This window comes from Symphodus melops, assembly GCF_947650265.1.
Source record: "Symphodus melops genome assembly, chromosome: 16".
NCBI lineage: Eukaryota > Metazoa > Chordata > Actinopteri > Labriformes > Labridae > Symphodus > Symphodus melops.
The window spans coordinates 8437608-8452928 of NC_136706.1; the positions used below are offsets into that span (position 1 = coordinate 8437608).

General features: G+C 38.5%; 1 protein-coding gene across 3 annotated transcripts in view; it reads right to left on the bottom strand.

The window, feature by feature from the left end:
* Positions 1-4682, bottom strand: part of pitpnm2 (phosphatidylinositol transfer protein, membrane-associated 2) — a 33776-nt gene extending 29094 nt beyond the window's left edge. The window contains exon 1 of one of the 3 annotated variants that reach the window (XM_079365120.1): positions 4287-4682. The gene's annotated coding sequence lies outside the window, so the exon portion shown is untranslated. The remainder of the gene's footprint in view (positions 1-4286) is intronic. The other 2 variants (XM_079365121.1, XM_079365122.1) reach the window with 2 other exon arrangements.
* Between the last annotated feature and the right edge of the window lie 10639 nt (positions 4683-15321).

The window sequence follows — 15321 nt, forward strand, 5'->3', positions numbered from 1 at the left end:
TAAACGAGTAAACACTTGTACATCCTTGGTTATGGCTCTTCTGATTTTCCATTTTCCATCCTTCATCATGTGACTTCCATTTGTATAACCAGCTCTTAACTTGGTCTCAAATGTATGATTCCAAAACTGTACAATGTGTCTACTACATAAGCTTGCATATAGCTCCTTGTCAATTGCCAAATAGTGACATAAGCCGGGTTCACTTCAGTCCTTCATAATAAGCAGAGCACTTATCCCTGGAAGAGGAACATCAAATGCAGGACTCAGAGTTGGCAGGCAACCACAAACTTCAATTACATTTTTTCAGAGTGCTTTATCAATATGTGATGTAATGTGTTTCATCTCAACATCTTTCAGTATCTCTTCCTTAATATGGCTCCATTCCCTCTTATTACTTTGGAAATGTCCACTGAGTTCAATCCTAAATAAAGTTGTCCTGGGCTGACAGCCAAATTCACATGGAGCTACAAAAAAGAGGAAGAAGGAAATTTGCCTTTTACCTCTATTCATCTCCATTCAATCTAACCCATTTAAATGATGAAGTTTGTGCCTCTTTTAGTGATACTGATACGATTGAACCTGTATATAAACCAACAACTGTAAGTAATGTATGTCCAAAGATGTGAAGAAGTTCAAGTAACCTTTGTTTAGTAAGCAAAAATAAGAAACACATCTGGTCATGGTAAAATAAAATGAAAACCAAAGTTTAGAAAAAGGCAATAAAAACAAACAACTATGCCAAAATAACCTAATCATCAAAAATGATACTCTTATAATTTGTTTCTCCCTACACCAAAACAGGAATTCAATAGAGACCTGACGATTTGATTTGGACAACCTCAGTTGTGGATTTGATGGATTCTCCCCAAGGACATTTTTTAATATCAGCTCAATGGCTAAACCGATGCCATTTTATGCACTCTTTGTTTTTCTGTTACCATATTTTCGCCATATTTCACCATATTTTTATTTTTTTTGGTAATATTCACTCATAGACAGTCACAATAAACGTATTCAAAGACAGAGGATGTAATGCAGTGCTGCATTGCGATTCTTCTATGAACTGCCACAGTCTATATACAGTATCTTATGTGCATTTACTGTACCATTGCATTAGGGCTAAGGTTTTCGACACTGGCTTCTACAAAATATGCAGATATCATGTAATTAGTACTTTAGTGTCTGTTTTATATTACTTCAGATGAACCTTAGAAGAAACATTAAATTAATAATCAACATCTTCCTTACTTAAAAAAGTTTTCAGGGCTCACACTGGCGCCCCCAGAGCATGGCAATCTAGGCAACAACCTACGTCGGCTGTGCCTAAGGTGCCTAAAGCCTGCCCTGTTGTTGACTACACATTAGCTAGTCAGTCAACAGCTAACATTAGCATAACCACTCCCTTATTGTAAGCTTATACATTTCTATCAGACTCAAAAATGTTGTAACTAAATATATGTTAGCATTTAGACACCTCCTAACATTAACAAAGCTAACATTAACTTTAGCTTGGCCAAAGCAGACTAATATAATTAGATAACCTTTGCACATGATCTAGAGGATCCTGATTCATCAGCAATAGCTAATGTTAATGTTGTCACCACAAACTCAAACACATGATTTGATAACAGACTTTGAGATTCCCATCATAACCATGACATCAGAGGAAAATGTCCACCGTGTAAATATGGTGAATTAAGCTCACAGCCAAAAAGCAAATCCACTGCACCCATCTGCCTCCATAGGAAGTAAATGTCTCATCTGCTCCTCTGAAAGTCTGACCGGCTGCCAGCTGCCGTCCATCACAGTCCTGTGTGATGCACACTGAGAGGCCTACAGGCTAAATCTCACAAAATTTGCCACCGAGGCAACCAACTATAGAGAAAAACAGCTCTGCTCCATTAAACACAACACGGCCTGCCAGCAGCTCATTCCCACAGGCCGACTGCTCAACCCCTGAAAAACGAACAACAGCCTACAATCCACGCATTCACATTAGACTCAAAGCCTGTGTGCAGTGAAGAGACAGTCTGTAAGTGTCTCAGCCTGAATGTCAAGAGCGGAGAGCACTTACCACCAGAGCTGGCTATTCACACTCCTCCCTGCCCTGACTTTTTGTAGCTACTACTGCTTAAATTCTGCACATCGGTAATTGTTTCTTATTTGATTAAAAACAGGATGGTTTTGCCTAAATGACAACAGCCTCAAGATTATCTAAAGTCTGCAACAATTGTTTGCAAAACGGTAAGAAAGGGAAGAAGTCAAATATTAAAAGTCCTTTTAGCTCTGTTTTTCCATCCAGCTCCTTTTGCCAAATTAGCCGGCTGATGTGAAAGACTCATTTCTTACAGTTACTTGGAACAACAAAATGAAAACAGTGAGAGCTAAAACATCAACTCAGTATGCAGCATCTTCAGCTGAGTCAGTACAGTTCTCATTGGGTTCTTTAAAACAAGTCACAACGTTCATACAGAAGTAGCCTAGTGTTGTTCAATCTATTAAAAAATGGTTTTCAATAATCTTACTGACTGGTAAAGTTACATCTCAAAGTGGTTGTTTGGGACCTTGCATTTCTAATTACCTACTGATTTAAAATATGTTAACCTATTAGCAAATTCTAACTTGCCAACTAGCTATGTTTGCAGTAGTATAACTAAGCCTACACAGTAAGCCCCTATGATGAGAGACATTCCCAGTGTCTGTAAAATATAGCAACAAGTTAGCTGTGTTTAAAGTGTGAGATCCATCCTCACGTTGGTAATATTAAGAATAGTAATGTTAAATAATAACATAAATGATTAAAATGTTAGCATAACAAAAACTATTATTGGCTTGAAAAAGCAATATCAATTTTTTTAATAATGATATCATAAACCATTGAGCTTATTAATAAAATGTGGGCTGTAAATATTTGTTATTTACATCAAATTTGAAAATTGAAATCAGGCTTTGAAAAATGAAAATCAATATACAAGTGTAAGGTTAGCATGGAATAAATGTAGGAATAAAAAGATACATTTGCATGACTAAATGAACTTAAGCACAAAAAAGCATCAATGATTATATTTTTTAATGTGAAAATCAAAATGTAAACTGTACATGGATAAATCTATTTAATAAACAGAAAATCTTAAGCAGCACTTTTTAGCTTTGAAAAGCACAAACAATGAAGGTGAAATATTTCATCCTCACCTGTTTCTGTAAAAACTATATCACTTTAATTTTCACCCTTACATTTTGGAAACTTTTGGATTACAGGATACAAAATCTACTGATCCATCTCTCTGTTATTATTTTTTCTTTTTCATCCTTGCATGCAGGAGATTCATAATGACGTCCCACTCACACTTGTCTATATGTGAATGCCTTGTTTGAGGTGAAGTTATTTTAAGTTCTTCAGATTATAATATATCAACAATTGCAAATTACAAACCATACATTTTACATCTCTAAGCATGTTTCTGACACAAACTGGAAAGCAAAAGGCCGACGCATCATGTCACATAGGGAGGCACCAGGATGCATCCAATTCGGTGGAAAATGGGGCTAAGTGATTCGTATTGCACCACGCATATCTCCATGTTTCATGAAAGACAGTCAAGTACTAAATAACATGGATTGATCATCATCGCCTGCAGCCAAACTGCCCTTTAAACCTCTGAAGATTTCCAAATATATATACATTATTTAAAAGATTAAGCAAAATGTGTAAAAACAAACAGTTCAACAAAGCTCACTTTAGTAAATACGCCTGTCCAATACCATAAGAAAAAAATGTAACAAATATGGAACATTATTGTGTCACTTGTCTTTAGCAAAATTCTGTCTTTTTCCACCAATACAATAGACCATCAATAATATGTATTAGAAATGAATAAATGGTATCTCAGAGTATTTTGTGTTTGGGTTTCATTTGCTTAAACACATACCAGCACAATGCACCTCTCTGAGATGAAGAACTCCATGAATATGCCGCATATCCAAACCATCAAAGATGATTTTCAAGCATGTTGCATATACTGTAAGAAACGGCAACTAAAACAGACACACATAAACTCAAATAAAAACTGACATACTGCTCGACAGATTTGTATTTTTCTTAAAGGGGAAATTACTAAAGTCTCCGCCTCAAAAAACAGCCACCTGCAGAGCCTCAAACCTAACATGTCTTTGTATCCATCAGTCTGGACTTGTTCAAGTCAAGCAGGCAGGCGTCCATGTTTTTTCAGAGCAAACAGCTCAGACATATATGCATTATTTTTCAAAGAAAACAGAAGAAAACACACCTCACCACAGCCACAAAACAGAGTCGGAGCTGAGCGGCCGTTGCGGATATAAGGTCCCACTGAGACCAGCAGCCCAGCCATCCTCCCTCCTCATCCCTGCACTCGCTGCCGTCTCCCGTCACCCAATCCTCCCCCCTTTGTAGGGGGAAGGAGTGTTTTCAAATCCTCGTTGTGAATAAAAAGAAGAAGCTGTCTTCCCTTTCCTTCTCCTCTTCCTTCCCTCATCCACCTATTTTATGTTTCCCCCTTCCTCTTTTTACTCCCCCCTTCTGTCTCCACCTCCTCCAGAGTTAGGCAGCTCTGTTACCATGGAGGCGCATGAGGCTGAGTCCTGATTGGTTGGTTTTGTTGTGATGCAGGGAGACGCTGGTGCAGCCCAACAGATTGATTTCTTTTCCCATTATTGAGCCAGAGTCAGCTCTACATTGATTTAATGATCGCTGTGCAGCTGGGAAGTTTATCAGACGTGCAGGAATTTTTTGTAAAAACACAAAACTAAATTTCATTTCAAAATATGCCCTTCTGCTTTCACTCTTACTTATGAATAAATTGTACAAACATTGTGTGAAATCCATAAAGGATTCCTTCTTTTAGATAAACCCCTTTGAATTTATTTTCTTGACGCTTTAAGACCAAAATCAAAGATTACATTTCTACATGATTGTATTTTGATGATTTATCTCAACAGTTTTCTTGTACTGCCATTATTTGAGTATTTTAAATGTTTTATCTATTTTGTCTCCATCACATGTTCATGGAAAGTAGAAACCCACTGTATTTTATTTTCTCATTTAAGAGTAAAAATGTGTGAATAATTTGTTAAATGCGAGAAAGAAGTCTGAAGCGGCATCTTGTTTTGTTAGTCAGTCCAAAAAATAATTTATATAAAAATATTAATTATAATTATTCAAAAATAATAAATAATCAGTCATATTTTTTTTCTCCCCTTATCCATTTGTAACACCATTTGTCAAATCTAATCTAATCTAATCTATATAAATCCTCACATTTGAAAAGCAACAATCTCAAAAGTAAAAAAAAAATCATTCAGAATTAAAATTGTCAAACATCAGCTCATTAAATGCGAGAGGCTGAAATGTAATATACGGTTCCAGATGTAATGCATAACTGGCTCTTTGTTGAATCTCTAGTCTCTATCAAAATACCTTTTATCAGGAGGAATAACATGAAGAAGAGTTACAGAGACCTTTTTTTAAAATGATAAAAGTGTGAGACAAAAAGGGTGTATAGTCTTGTGAAAAAAATTAAAATAAAATCTATTCAGTTGTGTTATAATGTATAACCTAAAGTAAAATAACCCAAAAAACAATCAAGAAATCTCTTTCAACAAAGATCATAGGGATTTCATCAGAGACAAACATTTGAGCATAAAAAGGTGTTAAAATTGGTCGGCTTGGTCTGACAGTCTTGTATTTTCAAACCATCTGTAATAGTCAGATATTTTTTTTTGTAACAGTTTACCTGTGCAGCTGATTCATATGGGATGAACACACTGCACATGAACACAGTGAGGGACACAAACTAATAAACGCATGGAAAAAGTCTGTAGACAAAACATCAAGGCCAAAAAAACGCCTTCTTTGAAATGTGATTCTTTGAAATGCGAATTGTTCTGCTTGAAAGTGACGTTCAGTGAAGCTGTGCAGAACATGAGCATGAATTACTTTAATCTCTGAAGCGCTGGATCACCGGCTCTGATGATTGTGCGTGTGTTTGCAGGAGTCGTGACCATCCTGCTGTGCGATTCTCTCACACGTGTTGTTCACTGAATCTAAATGAGCCAACTGAGCAGCTCCAAATTGGGAGTCAAATTTGAGCCCGAAAATCAAGAATGAACAAAACTACTGAAATGTCCAGACTGTGCCATTTATTATTTAAAATATAGATGGATGCTCAAACAACTTTTTCAGACTTAAACTACATCCTGTCTTTACAGGAATCTATTTCATATAAAGCTATGTCACAAAATCCACAGACAAGCACCTGATGTTTTTTAATTAGGTACAACAGTGATGATGAACAGTTACACAGCGGTTCATCATGAACTATCTTTAGAACAGTTTACATGGACAAACTGCTAAATACTACTTTGAAATGCACATACCATGTTTGACACACACACACACACACACACACACACACACACACACACACACACACACACACACACACACACACACACACACACACACACACACACACACACACACACACACACACACACACACACACACACACACACACACACACACACCAATTATTGATACAGCTTTCTCATCCGTGTGTTTTGGGGAAACATTGAGGGTTTATTTTTTTTGCATTTATAAATGTAATCAATCCCCTGCTAGCTTTGGCTAGAGCGAGGCTAACTGTTTCCATGTGTTTTAGGTCTGTATGCGTAGCTAAGCTAACAATCCAATCTGTAGAGTCATATTTAGCAAAGATAAGAGTGATATCAATCCACCGCAATAAACTGTCTCAAAGAAAGAGACAAGATATATGGTCATAGATGACAAACTTGCTCTTTCCCTCACAGTACTTGTTTGTTCAACTAATTACATTTTGACATAATCTGCCACTTTGCTCACTACTGTGAAAGTCATACAGGTACATACATGACAGATGAGACACAATCTGGTGCTATTTCTCTCAACGAGACCTGATGTGCACCGAGTGCTCGCTGCAAGCACAAGATAAATTCTGTGACTCACATGTCTGCACCTAATAAACGACATTAATTACATCCAGCCGACGCGTCTCAGTGGGTTTCAGGTTAAAAATATCCCACCTGCAGCCAGACGCCGCTATAGGGGATCATATGACTGCTGCTTCACCTTTTAAGGAGATTTTATACACAGCTACGGCACGAGAAATAAGAACCTGAACACATTTCCCTGCAAGAGACCACAAAAGGCTAACTTAATACTTAGATTCAATTTTCTGTCATATCAAAGAGTAAGAAGTGATGCTGGGAATGAAAACCAGCCCCGTGTTTCGTTACATCCCTCTCCTCCCTTTCTGGTTTTATCTATGAGCTGCAGATATCCTCAGAATGAATTGACTTGTTGATGGGTTCTCCTCCCATCACACAAGCACACACGCACACTTTATCTGAGCATCAGCAGAACACAAGCTAACAGAATCAGCCCACACAAACACAAACACAAGAGCTCTAAACCTCAACATCTGCCACAATTACTGTTAATTTGTGATCTTGTCTGACACATCTTTCCTCAGCAGACACTCCTGTTACTCATCCAAACAGAAAACAGGAACACTGTTTGGCTGCAGGTTTCTGCACACCACCTCCTCAGATCTTACTGAAAGTATTTGTCAGGATGTCATGCCGACTGCTGCAGCACGCGTTCCCTTTAAATTCCAGCGGAGCGTTCGTTTTTGTTCATTTACTCCAACTCAGTTTCATTTCTTATGAAGCACTCATGATAGTTCTGTCAAGTGCGGTCAAGAGTGTAAAAAAAGATTAAGTAAATGTGTTTTTTTTTTTATGGTATGTAGCTAAATAAATAAAAAGTAATTTCACTCACGCGCAACCGTTTCTGTCCCAAAATGATCATGGTGAGCTGCATTTGTGATACAAATTGCAAATTTTTCACCCTGACTGTACCCGGACCTTTTCTGTCCTGTTCTTTTTAAAATGTCTGCAGGAAGTCTGGAGGAGTCAATGTTTATATGGATGAACATATTATTTTGCTCAATAATTCATTCGATGGATTTAATTCTTTTCAACAGCTCATTGGAACCATAGACGGAGCTGAGTAAACAAACAGACTTATATTTTACACTTTCATTAAGTAGAGTTTCTATATGCTTCCTCCAACCCCAGAAAAGATTTTGATTATCACTGACCTGCACTTCATCTCAAGTGATGCTTTCCAGACTTCCTCCTGTTAATGACAAACAGTCCCAATGAGACTCAGTTCACAGCTGATCTTAATTTATCGAGCACAGGGACATGGATTTGGAGTAAACATGAAAACACATCTCGGTGAAAATGTGGCCTCACACTGGATCAATACCCTGTGTGAAGCAGAAGTCATGTTCGGAAATCATTTCCTTCCTCTTTCCAGTTTGAGAAAGCAGACAAAGACACCTTCATTATGTGAGAATGAAATGAAAAACTATTTCAGAGAAATCCAGAGAATAACTGATTGAATGCGTATGACATTAGCTGAGACCATTCTCTTGGAAATATTAGACCCAGAAGTTACGTTTCCTGATGCGTTCAAAACATCTCAATCTAAAAAGAGGCGTGTTGGGCAAGTGAGAATGAACGCGGCCCTGATGTGATGACTGGCTGATGAGAGAGGATGGCTATTTTTAGCTCAGGCTGGTGGTGGAGATGTGGGGAGGGGGGTAGAGGAAGGAGGCATGAAGGGTGGCGGTGATAGCAGAGATCAGTATTATAATGGTTGTGTTGGGGATGCTAGCAGGGCGGTTAGCGATGATGATGCTCAAATTGCTCTGCACTGCCAGTGTTACCAGTTAATGGCGAAGGCAATGAATCACTGTGTATGTGTGTGTGTGTGTGTGTGTGTGTGTGTGTGTGTGGGGGGGGGGGGGGGGGGGGGGGGTAAAATTACAGCTCACATCCTTACTGTTTGAACCTCAGTTTGTTAATCCAAATTCAAGGGATTAACAAACAAATTCATTGAGCAGCTTTGCAAATTTGAGGCCTGCTGCTCAGTTTAGATATTAAAAACATGCCTACGTTCTCTTATTTTCCTCAATTATTGATGGTACCTTCATCTCTAACCTCCAACAAAATATTCAGATTTAAAGGGGAATTTCATTACGACCAACTGCTAGCATTCAGACACTATAATTTAATTAAGAAAGGCTCAAAATTGTAGAAGAACAAAAAAGATAGACTTTCTTACAACAAAAATAAACATGTTCACAGCTAAGTACAAATAATGGTCATGGTCTCTACAGCTATTTCTTTATAAGTTATAAGTGAAAAAAGGAAAGGGAATGTTCTGTTTTGATTGTGTTCAAGTGTACTGTTACACATAAGTATGCATATTAAAAGGGTGCAGCTCATTTAGTGAGGTGCATTGTAGCTGTTAGCCAGGAGGCTAGGCTTCACTGCAGTTAAATCCTGGCAATGACCTGAAACTGTAAATGGTAAATGTACTTGACTCAGGACACAGAGGCAGGCGGTCAAGGTCACGTTCTACTGATCGCAGAAGCAAGTCTAGGCCAAGAGGTCGAGGCACACGCCCAGTATTACGCAGTCGTTTATTTGATTGATGTGTGCTTATGTAAGGCTTCTCCTTGTCTTTTGACTTCTTAAATCACTTATTTTCATAATTGGAAATATGCTAGCAAGAGTTCTTGTTTCAGCAACTAAAATATGAATTTAGCCTATACATCAACTCCCCTTCTTTGCCTGTGTCTCTGTTGGAGTCAGCATTTCCAACATGGCGAAAACCACCGCGAGACTTCAAATTGTTTTCCAGAGAAGAGGGTGTCGGGGTGTTATGATCAGAGCAGCAGAATAAGCACCTGTCCTCATCAAACACACCGCCTCCTTTTTTCAACTACTCTGTTTGTTAATGAGAGAAGGAAAAAAAGAAGCAGAGAAAGACACTGTTGTTAATTAAGCTAGTTAATTAAAAAGCTGAAGACAAAAAAATACCGTTACTGTTAATCACAACTCCAGAGCCTCCGAGGATTCGCTTTCAGAAGTGCAGGTGCATTCGGACCTTTAACCCTTTTTTTTGTCCTGGAGATTAAGTATCCATGAAGACGAAATGCTTCTCTCTCTTAAAGAATTTTTCACAATGCTATCAGTTTTGCTTTACAGTTAGCAAATATTTGTCTCCTGGTCCGGACGGAAATATCTGACATGTAATGTTGCACAAACATTCGTGGTACTTCATGAATGAATCTTTTGACTTTGTCGATCACTTAACCGTACCTATAGTGCCACCAGCAGGTCAAAGATTTCACCGATCACATTAAATATTTTAATATCTACTCAATGGATGTGCAGGGTGAATTAATCTAAAAAACAGCCCTATTCCATAGAGGATAAATAACTTTGGGGAATAGTCACTTTCCCACTTGCACCATAACCTAAAAGAGTCATGGCAGCACCTCCCTCATGTGTTCTCTGTGTTCAGTGATTACTAGAAAATAAAACAGATAAACCAGTTGCACAGATACTAATTTAAACATCAAGTTAAAAGCTTCAGTACTGGAAAGTGGATCCTAACAGAGCCAACATGATGACGACCAGCCGTCTAATCAGTGAGCAAACAGACGCTCAGAGATTACTTTTAACTAACACAGTGACGCTCTGAGTATCAGGTGAACAGGGAGCTGGTCCACGGTGTTGAATATGTGTGTGTGTGTGAATATTTAATGAGGACACAAACGCCTCACTGCATCCGCACAAAGCCTTTGGACTGTTAATTAGACTAAGTGCTAAAAGCCAGCAACGCAAACATGGTTAAATGTGACAGCTATGAGCCCCCCCCCCCTCACAATAACTCCCCCACCCCCCACCCCACCCCCACCAAGAGCAACTGGGGACGTTGTGTAGGTACTGATCTATATTTAAAATGTTTTTGCAAAAGCACCATCTGACTGCCAGCTGGAAACCGTAAACAGGTCCTACAAACATTATTGTACTGGGTAGCAGTATGATAACCACTTACTTATAAATGATCCATTAAGCACAGTATTTTGATTTTTAATGAGGTATAAAACAATTGGTAACAATGAGGTGGTGTAAGGTCAATCACCATATTTCTATGCTGAAAACCATCCTCTCATTTATTTCATAAATTGCTCCTGTCTTAATAAGAAGACATCGACTAATCATATGTTCAACAAGGTCCCATGTGGCCTGAAAACATTTGTGTTGTTTTTGTATGGAAACTTGGAAAATAATCCTGTGCCTGTTCAGTTTATTTTTTGGTTATTATATTAGTTTCCCCTATTTTGCATAAACCTAAAACTCAGCAAAGAAATGTAGGAAGTTCTTTGGTAAAGATCAAGCGATAACTAGATTTACGTATGATTTACCATCCACTAACGTAAGGAAATAAATCCATAAATCCTTCATGAGTGCAACAAAGTTTGCTTAACTTAATTACTCAAATTTGGAGATTGCATTTAATATCCTTTCCTTGTTTATATTAAAAATATATATATAAAACTTGATAAAATCCAGTTGTGTTTTTATGTAATTCACCTGCATTTACCCTAATATAAAATCTTTGAGTGCAAGAAATATTTAATCTGTTCAGAAAAGGGCGAATACACTTCTTTTTTTTTTTTACATGCTCCAGTATTGCCTATATAAGAGACAGTACATGTGTTAAAGCATGTGAAGCATACGGTGAAAAAAGCATCAGACTGAGAGCTCATCGAGCTATTTGTGGCGCAGTGTTTCTCCTGGACATGCAGAGGCAGTGGGAGGGGAGCGAAGCATGAGGCAGACAGTCAGGACTAAGTGGAAAGTGTCGTTCATTCACATCCAGAGCGTCTCCTGCCTCCCACCACCCACTTCTCACTGTGTAGCCATGATCAGTGGGCTGGAATCCCTCTGTTTACGCTGCTAAAAATAGATTCCACACACTGCGATGACGTGGCTTCTCGTGACAAGACCCCCCACCCCCCTCTCCCCCATTTCCCTCTCTCTCCCTCATCCAGACCTGAGAGCAGAGCGAGTCATGCACTTATTGGTATGCAGCCCTCAGCCTGGCTTCATGCCACCTCTCTGCAAATCCTCTCTGACGTACTGTATCTATGGGGAAGAAGAGGGGGGGAGAGAGGGTATCTGGCACGTCACAAAGAGATGGAGAGAAAAAATGAACTCAAAAACATGAATTTCAAGCAGAGGGATGGATGGAGTGATTTAACGGAGAAAGAAGGGGAGGGCAGGGAGGTTTCTAGTGAGAAGTAGCAACTGAAGGAGGAGGGCGGCAATCAATATGGTGACTCATTCTTTCTGCGATGGCCACTTCCTAACAGCATTCATCAAAGCAAACCTAATCATTTTGGCTCCATAATCAGATCCTGTGAGGCTCTATCTTCCGTCACACACACATTAAAACCATGCACACTGGACCTGAAATGATAGGAAACAGAACCAGAGCATTAAGGAACAGATCCGATGGTTTGGTTGATTAAGAAGCTGCATGATACCAATTTAAAGAGCTGCTGCCATCATTTGATAATCAGTAAGATAATTAAAGCCCTGCTAGGAGATCGAATCTATGGATATGCCAATCCACGTCCCCCATTGTGGTCTAAACTTATTATACCAACAAGTATTATGGAGTGTCATGAAGTCTTACATTTACACTCATGGTTCCTCATAGAGGAATCCTTAAGACTCTTGAATTTGTAAGTTTACTCAAATTTCTATTTTAAACAATCTGGAATCATACATTTGACGCTTAATGACCAAATGATGTTCAAGGTCCCACAAGAATATATTAACAGGAAATTGATTTATTCCCATTTCCAGTTAGACTGTGGCTTTTCTCTGTTGGGTTTTTATGACTTTTCTAATAAACCGTTAGGAGGTTGTCTTTACAGCTATTTAACATGTTGCCATGAAATCTTGCACAGACAGTCATGGTCCCAAAATCATATTTTTAAAATGATTTTGATGATCCTCTGACTTTTCCTGTTCAGAGGTCGACAATGTTTCCTTTTTTAGCAAATCTCTTGACCTTTCCTTTGAAAAAGAGAAATATTTACGATCGACCAAAAATGTTATTAATTGCGATACAATTTTATACATATCTTCAATGTCCTCAGCTGATAAACGTATAAAAGATAAAAAGAAATTCTGTGGTCTTTAATATAGTTCTGTGGTCCTATAGAACCAGAACATTCATGTTTCCACTTATCCTGATAATGTTCTTGAAGGATTTGCACACAAGTTGCGGCAGACATTTGATATCCTCAAAGTATGATCGCCAAAATGAATAAGTGATCCCCCCCAATATAAAGTTTACATCTCTTGTCCGGGGAGAAATTTCTCAACACCTATTTTTTTGTGAAGCCATCAAGTCTTGCACAGACATTGACAGTCCTATGAAAGGGTCTGACTCTTATGAAATGGATTTACATGGAATAAAGATAAAGAGATAGTAGGGGGAACAAGGAAAAGATAAATATTAATGGACCCAAGATAAAAAAAACAAAAAAACAACGTAAAGATGTTGATGATGCTCTGGCTTGTCCTCTAGGGCTTCCACCAACAGAGGACTTGCCCACTTGTCCTTTCAAAATTCTCGATAGATGGTACAAAAATTGGAACAGACATTCATAGTGGACGGTCAGCCTGATTACAAGAGTCTCTCCAAGTGTAAACACACCCGTCCTCTGGAGTTTTGGCTCCATTGCATCATCGGTCTAAAAGAGTTAAAGAGGAGGTGAGGATCACACACAAGCTATTGCACCTCTTTAGTCATTTCACCTTCAGTGTCTAAGAATAGCTCCAGCTCTGTGGCTGCATGCATTGTTATCAGGATGTACAGAACATCTGTAGCAAGGACACCAGGAGTTTCCAGTGAGTAAGCAAGAGCTGACCTACAAATATGAATATATTTACATTTAGGACTGTTTAGGTCAGAGCAAACAAGAATGCTCGAGTCCTGTTTAGGGTATTCAGATATGTCAAAACTTATTTCTTTAATTAACATTTTATCCATATTGATTCAAGAGTGTTTGTTGAGAAACAAAAACACAAAAAATGTGAATCAGATCTGCAGATTTCGAAGAGTCCAGCTGGAGATTTCAAAGTGTCTTTTTTGTATCACACCCTATGTGACACAATCAGTTGGAGAGTGTTTGAGGTGTACCAGAGCGGCAATGCTGAATCAATACTTCCTCTAGCAGCTGCTCACCAACTTTTTCTAATGATGAACGAGTCGTGCCCTAGGAAGTGACAGCACAACGGCTTTAAAGGCAACATGATGGATTTACATTTCTTAAATGTATGCATTAAAAGTTGCATCATCAGCGTACATGCAGTTACTGAAGCCTAAATCGTGACCACAATAACATGCAGATTAAGCTGACCACATACAGTATGACATTATCTGACTTACAGATCTTGAAAGAGAAACAATTTTAACTGCTTGCAATCCTGACAAATCACAAGATGTGCTTGTGGTCCAGCAACTTTAAACATTAGTGCAGATAAGTACACAATAGACAACCGTGATTGCTTAATGTGACTGAATTGCTAATAAATTGGCTTTTTATTAGTCAGGATTACAAAGTCCTACAGGGGTCATAGAGCACAGGTTTGTGCCCTGGGACTCACTTAAAGGTTTTTCAATCCATGCTCACAGAAATTCAGCTTTTCAATGTCCATGTCTGCATTATGCTAAATACTTTGGAAAACAAACCAATAATCTGTGGCATACTAAAAATTCCATTACTGTAACTTTAAATTGTTTCTAAACAATGTGCATATGTGAGACGCATGTTATGTTTTTGTTACATGATTAAAAGGGAGAAACAGAAGTCAGTCCGGCTTTTGCAACCTTCAATTGCTCTGCTTGGTTGGAAGTAAAGAGACTGAATAATGATGTTTGGCTTATATTAAGTTAATATCAACACAGACATGGTGTATAGTGTTCTCTTCATACATCGCATTCAATAGGACTATTGGTTACTTTGAGATAAATACAATTCTATATAAATGAAACTACAATCATGGATGCCTCCTGATCACTGCAGCCCATTCAAACACAGCCAAAAATAAAGGAGGAATTGAATAACGTTCGCCTTGTGTCATTTTGCCATTAAAATGAAACAGGAAATCAAGAAGATTAACTCACCTACAGTCCCGGTTTATTCAGCTGGATCACCACGTTGCAGAAACGGTGAATGCATCATCACTGTCGCTTAAACCGCAACGTTATGTTCACATGAGCCTCCGCGATGGTGTTTATGTTCTTCACTGCCGGCTGGGTCACCGTCCTTCTCCGCTCACATAGAGCTCTGGTTCCCCGCTGTG